This window comes from Humulus lupulus, chromosome 2, assembly GCF_963169125.1.
Source record: "Humulus lupulus chromosome 2, drHumLupu1.1, whole genome shotgun sequence".
Classification (NCBI taxonomy): domain Eukaryota; kingdom Viridiplantae; phylum Streptophyta; class Magnoliopsida; order Rosales; family Cannabaceae; genus Humulus; species Humulus lupulus.
Genome location: NC_084794.1, coordinates 235,117,311 through 235,126,087, shown reverse-complemented (window position 1 = coordinate 235,126,087; position 8,777 = coordinate 235,117,311). Strand labels below are relative to the sequence as shown.

Here is an 8,777-nt window from a genome sequence, read left to right as displayed (position 1 = left end):
AGCTTAAGAATTATTATATTTTTCTAAGAAGTAAGAACAATTCCAATCATAATTCTTATCACCGGAAAATAAAAATCACCAAAAAAAAGTTTTAACAAAACAAAGTAATTTTTTTAACAAATGAAGGGCACACAAAACAACAAAGAAAAATAAAACACACAACACTACCCCAAGCTTAAACAACATATTATCCTCAATGAGCAATAAAATTGAAGAAGTTAAGAAATACTTCAATGAATGTATGCTTCCTTGATCTGGCTCCTTTTGTTTTTTTGGAAAGAAGTTTCCTTCAAGCTTTTTGACATTGAAAAACCATGAAACAAACACACAACAGAAAGTGAAATACAAAATGAAATACAAAATGAAATATGAAATGGAACTTGAGAATATGGATTGCCTTCCTGTAGTGCACCAAATTTTTTTTTTTAGATTATTTAAATTTTGTGCTTTATTTGATTTAAATGTTAAGTGTGATGAATTGTTTTATTTAAGTGTTGTTATTTTATTTAATTGTTTATTTGTTTTATTTGATTGTTTGTTATTTTATTTAATTGTTAGAAATGTTTTGGTTAATTAATTTAATAAGTGATTAATTGTGTAACATGTTATCTTACTATTAGTGTTACATTTTATTTAAGTGTGACAAATGAGGTATTTATGTGAGCTATGGTGGAATGCACTAAGGTGCATGATAGATAGTAATGCACCCTAGTAATTTAGTGTGTGCTAGTGCATGGTAGCATGGTGCACATGTGTAGATTTTCTACACATTTTAGGTTTCCTTATTTTAGATTTAATTGAGTAATTTATTTATAAAAAAAAAGAAGAAAAGAAAAGGGAAATGAGGAGTGGGCGTGTGACCTAGTGGGAATGGAATATTTCCTTAAAATGGTAAAAAAATCAAGACTTGAAGACCATGATCATTTGGGGATAGGCATGATCATATCTTATCCCTTTGTATCTTTTTGAAATAAAGAAAAATCAAGGAAAATAAAAGAGAAATGGAAACTTACCTTAATATTGTTTGGGGAGACTTTATGAGAGGATTTGTGATAAAGGGGCTAAGAAAGGAGAGAAGAGCCATTGCTCTTGTGTGTGTGTGTGGCTGCCGTGACCTAGAGAGAGAGAGAGAGAGAGAGTGGCGTGTAGAGAGAGAGAGAGAGAGAGAGGAAGAAAGAAAGAAAGGAAGAAGGAAGAAGAAAGTGAAGAGGAACCCCCCTAGAGTATGTCTTCTTGTTTTCTCTTTTACATAATCTTTTTATTTGATAATATGATTTTGATTGTGTTATTTTCTTGTGTGTGTTTGGGTCTTTCCTTCTCTTCATGGTGGCTTTCCCATAAAAACCCTAGGCTTGAACAAGGGTGTGGAGTTTGTGGTATTGATCTTTTGTGTTCTTGATTCTACAATCAAGAGAGGTAATGGTCTTTTCCTTAGCCTTATATTGTTTTTGGTGGGTTGTATATGAGGTTTTGCTAATGGTGCTAATGGTTGATTTTGGGTAGGATTGATGTATAGGATTTGGATTTTTGTGAGGGCATGATTTGTGTTTAAGGGTTGTGATGTTGATTTTGCTATGCATAAAAAAATTGTTATAATCTATGAACACTTGTAAGGTGATTTCGGCCTAGGTACACCCAAGGGTGTTCTTGATATGTTGTGTGATTTACAATATGTTTGATCCATGTTTTAGGATCTATGATATATGGGTAAGAGAATAAGTGGTAATCTTGATATGTTGATCATGAAATCTTGTTAGATGCATGGTATATTTTGAATGATTAAATTATAAGATGCATGAAAATGATGATAGAAATATGCTAGGTTAATATAAGGCATATGTGAATATGGTGCTTATAAATTTACTATATGCTATTTTTATTGTTAATGTTTTGTTGGTTTTCATAGAATTGCAACAAATGATTTTAAAAGGATTCATGTGATTATGTTAGTGGAATCATGCATATTATAAGAGCATAATGAGATTATAGGCATGAATGATTTTATGTAATTTTTGAGACAAAAGTTGAGTTTTACAAAGAATTAAGCTTGCTGTTTTTTTTCAAATAATTGGGTAAAAGTTGATAAAAAGATGAGTTGCATGCATAAATAATGTTCTTGATGAATATGTTAATTTTTATGAAATTAAAAGAGGATTTTAAGTCTCATGTTATGATATTTTACTCAATTAACTTCCTACAGATTTTTTATTGAATTTTGAGAAAAAAAATGAGTTTATAAATTGAATATGGTGATTTTAATGATAAAAAAATGGTTGCTGGAATTTTGTAATAAAATTTGAAGTAAGTTTCACTAAAAATGAATTTGATTAATTTTTGGAATAAATTATTTTTCCTAAGTTATGGTAATATTGAAAAATGATATTTTAATGGTATGAATGCATATTTTGATAAATAATGATTTTTCTTTATTTTGATTGAGAAAAATATTTAAACTCTATTTATTTGTGATTTTTGAATAAAATAAATAGTGGCTGAAAGTTTGTTTTAAAAAGGTTAACAATTGTTATTAAATTGTCACATATGGGTTTTTTTACTACTTAGAAACTAAGTCTTAAATAAATTAAATCAAAATGTATTTTTCCACACTTAAAATATATTTTTCACATCATTTTTGTAACACAATAATAAAATATATTTTTCTAAAGAAACATGTTAAAATAGGTATTTTAATTAAACCCAAGCTTGTTGGTTAATTCTTGGTAAATTAATATTTATTTAATGAAAATGTCACATATTTTATTTTGAGCTAAAATAAAATAAAGTTTTGAGAAATTTAATCAACTTAGAAATTTTAAGAAAGCATGTAATATGTCTATTGATTTTCAAACAATAAAAAGCAAGAAATGTAGAATTATCGTTTTTGAAAACGTCTTTATTACGCAACGTTCCCACGTATGCATGTTACATGCAAATAAACTTTTACGTCCAAAATCATGATTATTATGCAACTATGTAATTTTTATAAAGCAATCATGTTAGTAAAATGGGTAGAACGAGCATTATTCTTTTTGGCGATAATTGCATGTTTTAGTGTAACTGTTATCATGAGTGCATGGCCCATGCACACATGAGTTGTATGGAAGGGCAAAATAGTAATTTTATGAACCTAAGAAACGTTATTTTGATTATGATATAGGCTCGTTGAAAGATTGTGAAATTCTTAGCTTGGACCTGAGGTAAGGAAGTTAGATAGATTTTATGATTTTATGCTATGAATGGTAAGGCTGTTATATGAATGAACTGTTATGAATTATGAATGCCTTAATGTGATGATATGTTGAATGTGATATGTGTATGGATGTTAGATACATCAAACAGATTTCGATGTCAGATACATCGAACGAGTTACTAAGGACATTGAGACGTAGCTCACATCAAACAGATTACGATGTTAGATACATCAAACAGATTACGATGTCAGATACATCGAACGAGTTACTAAGGACATTGAGACGTGACTCCTAGGGCGGACGCGCCGAGGTTATTCAAGGACCAGTGATCTCCTGTTTACCTCATAGGGTGACATGTACAACTAGCGTTCCATGCTCATCATGTATGCTGTATGATTGTGATATGATGATATGTCACATTTATGTTATGATATGTTGATATGTCACATCTATGTTATGATATGTTGATATGTCACATTTATGTTATGATATGATGATATGTCACATTTATGTTATGATATGTTGATATGTCACATTTATGTTATGATATGTTGATATGTCACATTTATGTTATGATATGTTGATATGTCATATTTATGTTATGATATGATGAAATGTTAGGATTATGTTTTGCTATACCATGATGTGTTAGGTGAACGTTAGTGTTTGGTTGTTTGTTGTTTTCTTACTTGCTTACTTGCTTGTACTTCCTTACTGGGCTTTTAGCTCACCCCCTTACTTTCCTTCCAGGTAGCAAATAGGATTTCTCTATGGCACGCGTGGTGACGTGAGGAGTTCTTCATCATGGGGTGTATGGCGTGGGGCAATCCTATGGACGATAAAACGATCAACGTAGAACGCCATTTAAATTATGTTTTGTTTTAAGGGACTTTTCCTAAATTATCAGTGGGACTCTGTTATTTAACTTAATTGGTTTTCTTTGAACTTTGCATAAAAACCTATGTTTTATTTTAAACTTATGGCGCCAACTTGCATGATTTTAAATAAGTCCCCCTGAGACTTTAATAATGGATGGTATTCTTTTATAAGCTATGTAATGCGAATATTTTGTAAGTATTAGTCTAGGGCGTTCTTTACACTTCCACAAAGCACTTTAGTTTATAGTCTTTAGCATGATTATTTATTTTTCTTTTTATCCCACACCTAATCGATGGTGTATAATTTCATTTGTAGGATGAGCTATATGATTTATGCAAATGACATATATGAGAATAGAAAGCATCACATCTACAAAGTGATTAGAAATATGCAATTTTGGTGGAATTTCAATGAAATATGAAAATTTCACATCTTCTTTATACTCCTTTTCAATTTGAGTGAATATGCAAATTAGTTCAATTATGGGCTCATGACATACGACAATATCATTTTCTTTTTCCTCGGGAACCGCAATAATCATTTCATCAAAATCCTTAGTTTCAAGAATTGGTTGGATGCTTATCAATGGTTCTCCTACAACTTCATTCAATTTTTTTACTTTCGGTTTGACTTAATGGGTCAGGAATGGATTAATTAGGAATAACTTATTTTTCTAACTCGATCATAACAGTTCCAAGTTCAACCATTTGTATTTCAATTTTCAAAAGGGATTGAGATTAATGTTTTAAAAAAAATTGGGCCTGCTACATGAACCATTGTAAAGTATCCTCTAGAGATGGATTAATTTCTCGTTGAGGAGGATGTGACAGATCGGGTTGGGCGTAACCTAGATTTGATGTGTTGGATTGATGATCATGGTTCATTGGAGACAAGTTTTGACTCCATGAAGACTCTGGATTATGGGTGGGATCAAATGCGATTTCTGAGGAATTCCCATAAGCATGCACATCATTGGTTTGATTATAATTAAAGTTTGATGGTGCATAATAGTTGTACTCGGGCTTCCAACTAAAATCAACGGGATTTTCCAAGGGATGACTACAATTCTCATGGTAATGATAGTGGAATGCACTATTTATATCCCTATGGTCATCTTAAGATTGCCTAGCATGTAAGACATCTAATGTTCTAGATAAATTTTCTATTTGAGCGTTGATGTCTTCCCTTTCCCTAAGATGATATGAATTGTTAAAATTCCTATTACTATTCCAAGGGCATGCATTTTGGCTCATATAACCTATGCTACCAACAAGAAACATGGAAAAGACTCAATGTCAAATTTTTTTGTGAAAATCTCAAGAAACCTTTTCTGATATGGAAGATCAATTGAAATTGCAACCATAGAGATGCTAAGAATTCAAGAGATTTTAATTATTAATTTTTTGCAAAATAAAATTACAAGAAATAAACAAAAATTAAATAACAAAACAAAAGTAGCAAACATAAATAAAATAAAATGACAAAGAAAAGAAACATTTTATGATCTAGAAGATCAGCCGAAACTGCAACCACGGAGCACACTTAGAATCAAATATAAATTTTAGTTAACTTATTCCAATGCTAGTTTGAAGTTTTTTAGAACAGTCCCAATTGAAAAACCACGGTGTCGGAACTTCTCGAGGTTTCCAACAAGTTGTGGGGCAGTCCAATTAAAAGAAACAACTTTTCTTCAACCACAATGTGGATGGAAATGTGATCCAAACCTTTCTTAAGCAACGAATTGCTTATGTTGACAAAACAAGCTTTGTTTTTATGCTTTTTTTTCAAAAATGTTTTTCCTTTAATTTTTGTTTTAAGAAAATAAAACACAACAAAATAAAATAAAATATTTTTGAGTTTTTAAGTTTTACAAATACAAGAACTAAAAAATAAAGCACACAAACATAAATGAATTTTTTCTTTGGGTGGTAGAAACAACCCAATTATTTTAACAATAAAATAAAATAACTAGTGGAAGAATTTTACTCACCTTAATACAAATTGTTTCTCTTCTTTGAAATTCCCTTGCAACATCACCAAAAACTTATTTGACCAAAATTGGTATGTTTCAAATATTTATAACTTGCAAGCGCACTAATCGTATATAGAGTATAGTGTTCGTATAAGCACGAGGTCGAACACAAAGGAGTTGACTTAAATCAAAAGTGAACTATTTTTACCCAAGCTAAATAAAATTATGACCTAGTTCCAAAGATTGATAGGCTTTTTGTAGGTAAGAGAAATGAAAAAGACTAGAACATATAAACTAAAAATAATTGTTTTCAATAGTTAGTTATAAAATTATTAAGATTTTGGAATCCACAAAATATAAATAATAATATTTATTAATATGTTGAATTCCCAATTTTTAATGATAATTGAAATCAATCTAATTATCTTTGCCAAAAAAATATACTTTCTGTAAGCTCTCTGTAATTAAAAAATATAGATTTTCCTTCACTTCAATAGTATAACTTTAAAGCATTAGTTGTGAATAATTTTAATGAAACTAGAAAAAAAATCAAATAATGTCATTTCTAAAGGAAAACATAGTAATTTTGTTCTAAGCATTTGATGTGAATAATTTAATGACACATCTTAATCAAATAATGCTATGCATTTGTGCAATTAAGTACCAAGTAAAATATGTTCTAACAATATAAAATACATAATATTATAGATGAAAAAAATATTTAGAAGAAAAAAAATCATAACATTTTCATTGCTCATTTTTGGGAGATCAACATAAAATAAACACTATTTAGCTAAATCTTGTTTCATCCTCAACCTTAAAAATCTTAGGAGGATTGGAAACCCATAACTATAAAAAAAAAAAAAAAAATTACAACATAAATAGGAAAATTTGGATGAAGAGCCTCCAAATTATTCCTCTAAAAATACATAAATGCTACTCTAAAAATATAAAAAGATGAAGAGAATAGAGAGATGGAAGAAGTGGTGTAAGAGAAGGTGTCTTTGAAATGGTGAAATGAGGCTCGTTTTTATAGGAGGGAATGAGGACTAAAATAAAATAAAACTAAATTACATTGGGGGTTACAAAGAATGATTAAAATATAATAAAACATGAAATAATTAAAAATAATAAAAATGGAAATTTTGAAGTAATCGTTGTAGCAATTGTTGCCTCTTTTCTTGGTAACTTGCTTGTTGGAGTTGGGATTTGGTGCCATGGAGACAAATGGACAAGTTGAACCGGATTACTAATGTAGTATGACATCTATGTGGATGTACTTTGTATAAAGTGGTTATACATGAACATGACCCAATATATTATTAATAATTAATAGTATTATTTATTTTATAAGTATTAATTTAACATATCAATAAGATGATCATATACAAATTGATCTTAATCATGAAGTTATTATGAGCTCCTGTTTATGTCATATGAGCTCTTTAATTCACTCGTTATGGTTTGTCAGAATTATCAGGCTGAAAATTTTTGTTTTGGGAACTCATTGATGTAGATGGTTGGGAACATAATATACATATATGGAATCTATATATATATATATATATTTCCGAGATGAATTGAATAATAGTTATCTTAAGGGTTGGCTTTTGGAACTGAAAGGTTATTGAGCTCAAATTCATAAAATCAGTTTATGAATTAACCTTCACTAGTAAAGTTAACGGTACTTAAGGAAACAAAATATAATTAAAGAGGTTAAACGGTAATTAATTATTATTTTAATTATGAACCATTAATAGAGGATTGAATTGTATATAGTGATTAAATCGATGAATGCTTTTTATATATTTAAAAGTACTCAATAAATAAATGTCTATAATTACAAGAGTGTAGTCTCATATTTTTAGTAGAATAATATTGAGATTAATAAATTAAGGTTATTATATTACAGAGTTTTAATTAATAATCTAAATTTGTTGGACCTATAAATTATAGGTTCATAAGTCCCCAACATGACTCTATCAACATTATTCAAGGTAAGAGTGGATATTGTTAAAAATCAGAATAAGGGTATATTTGGAAGAAATTTGTTCTTCAGGGTCAAATATGTAATTGAGATAAATTATTTAATTAATGTGGCAATTTTCGAAATTGGCATTTTCATTAAAGGAATTTTTTAAAGTAATTTTTTTAAATAAAATGGGAATTTCGATATTGACATTTAAATAATTGGAATAATTAATTTTGAATTAATTGATTTTATTTATTTAAATAAATGTGAAAAGATATTTATGATAATTCAAATTAGTTGTGAATTTGAATTAAAATTTATTCTTTAATTAATCTCATAAGATAAGTTATCAATTTTAGATATTTTAGAATAAATAAATTATTAAATATAATTAAAAGAAAATTAGTTGGATCACATCCCTGGAAATAGGGATGCTACACGCACTGTGGTTGGCGTGTAGCTATAGTAATTATCAAGACTGGATCATGAAATTTTGAATTTAAGTAATTCTTTTATAAATCTATTAGAAAATATAGTTTTCATAAGATACATAATATTTCAGAATATTCAAGAGAGAGAAAACATATCGAAATATTTTCCCATCCCTGAAATCTGTCTCAGACCTAATATTCCTAGATCTCATGTGATGAGTGGTATCCCTTAAAATTCAAGAGATGACGTGGCGAATGAGAAAGCGGCACGTGGCATCGCAAGTCATGGAAAAATGACAAAGTATTGAAAAAAGATCGATGAACGAAAATGG

At 28.9% G+C, this 8,777-nt stretch overlaps 1 long non-coding RNA gene across 1 annotated transcript; it reads left to right on the top strand.

The window, feature by feature from the left end:
- Positions 1 to 407: 407 nt before the first annotated feature.
- On the top strand, positions 408 to 4,244 carry LOC133816586 (uncharacterized). The gene is made up of 3 exons (XR_009885350.1): positions 408 to 1,223; positions 1,351 to 1,416; positions 3,942 to 4,244. It is a non-coding gene; the product is annotated as an uncharacterized LOC133816586 (long non-coding RNA).
- The last annotated feature ends 4,533 nt before the right edge of the window (positions 4,245 to 8,777 follow it).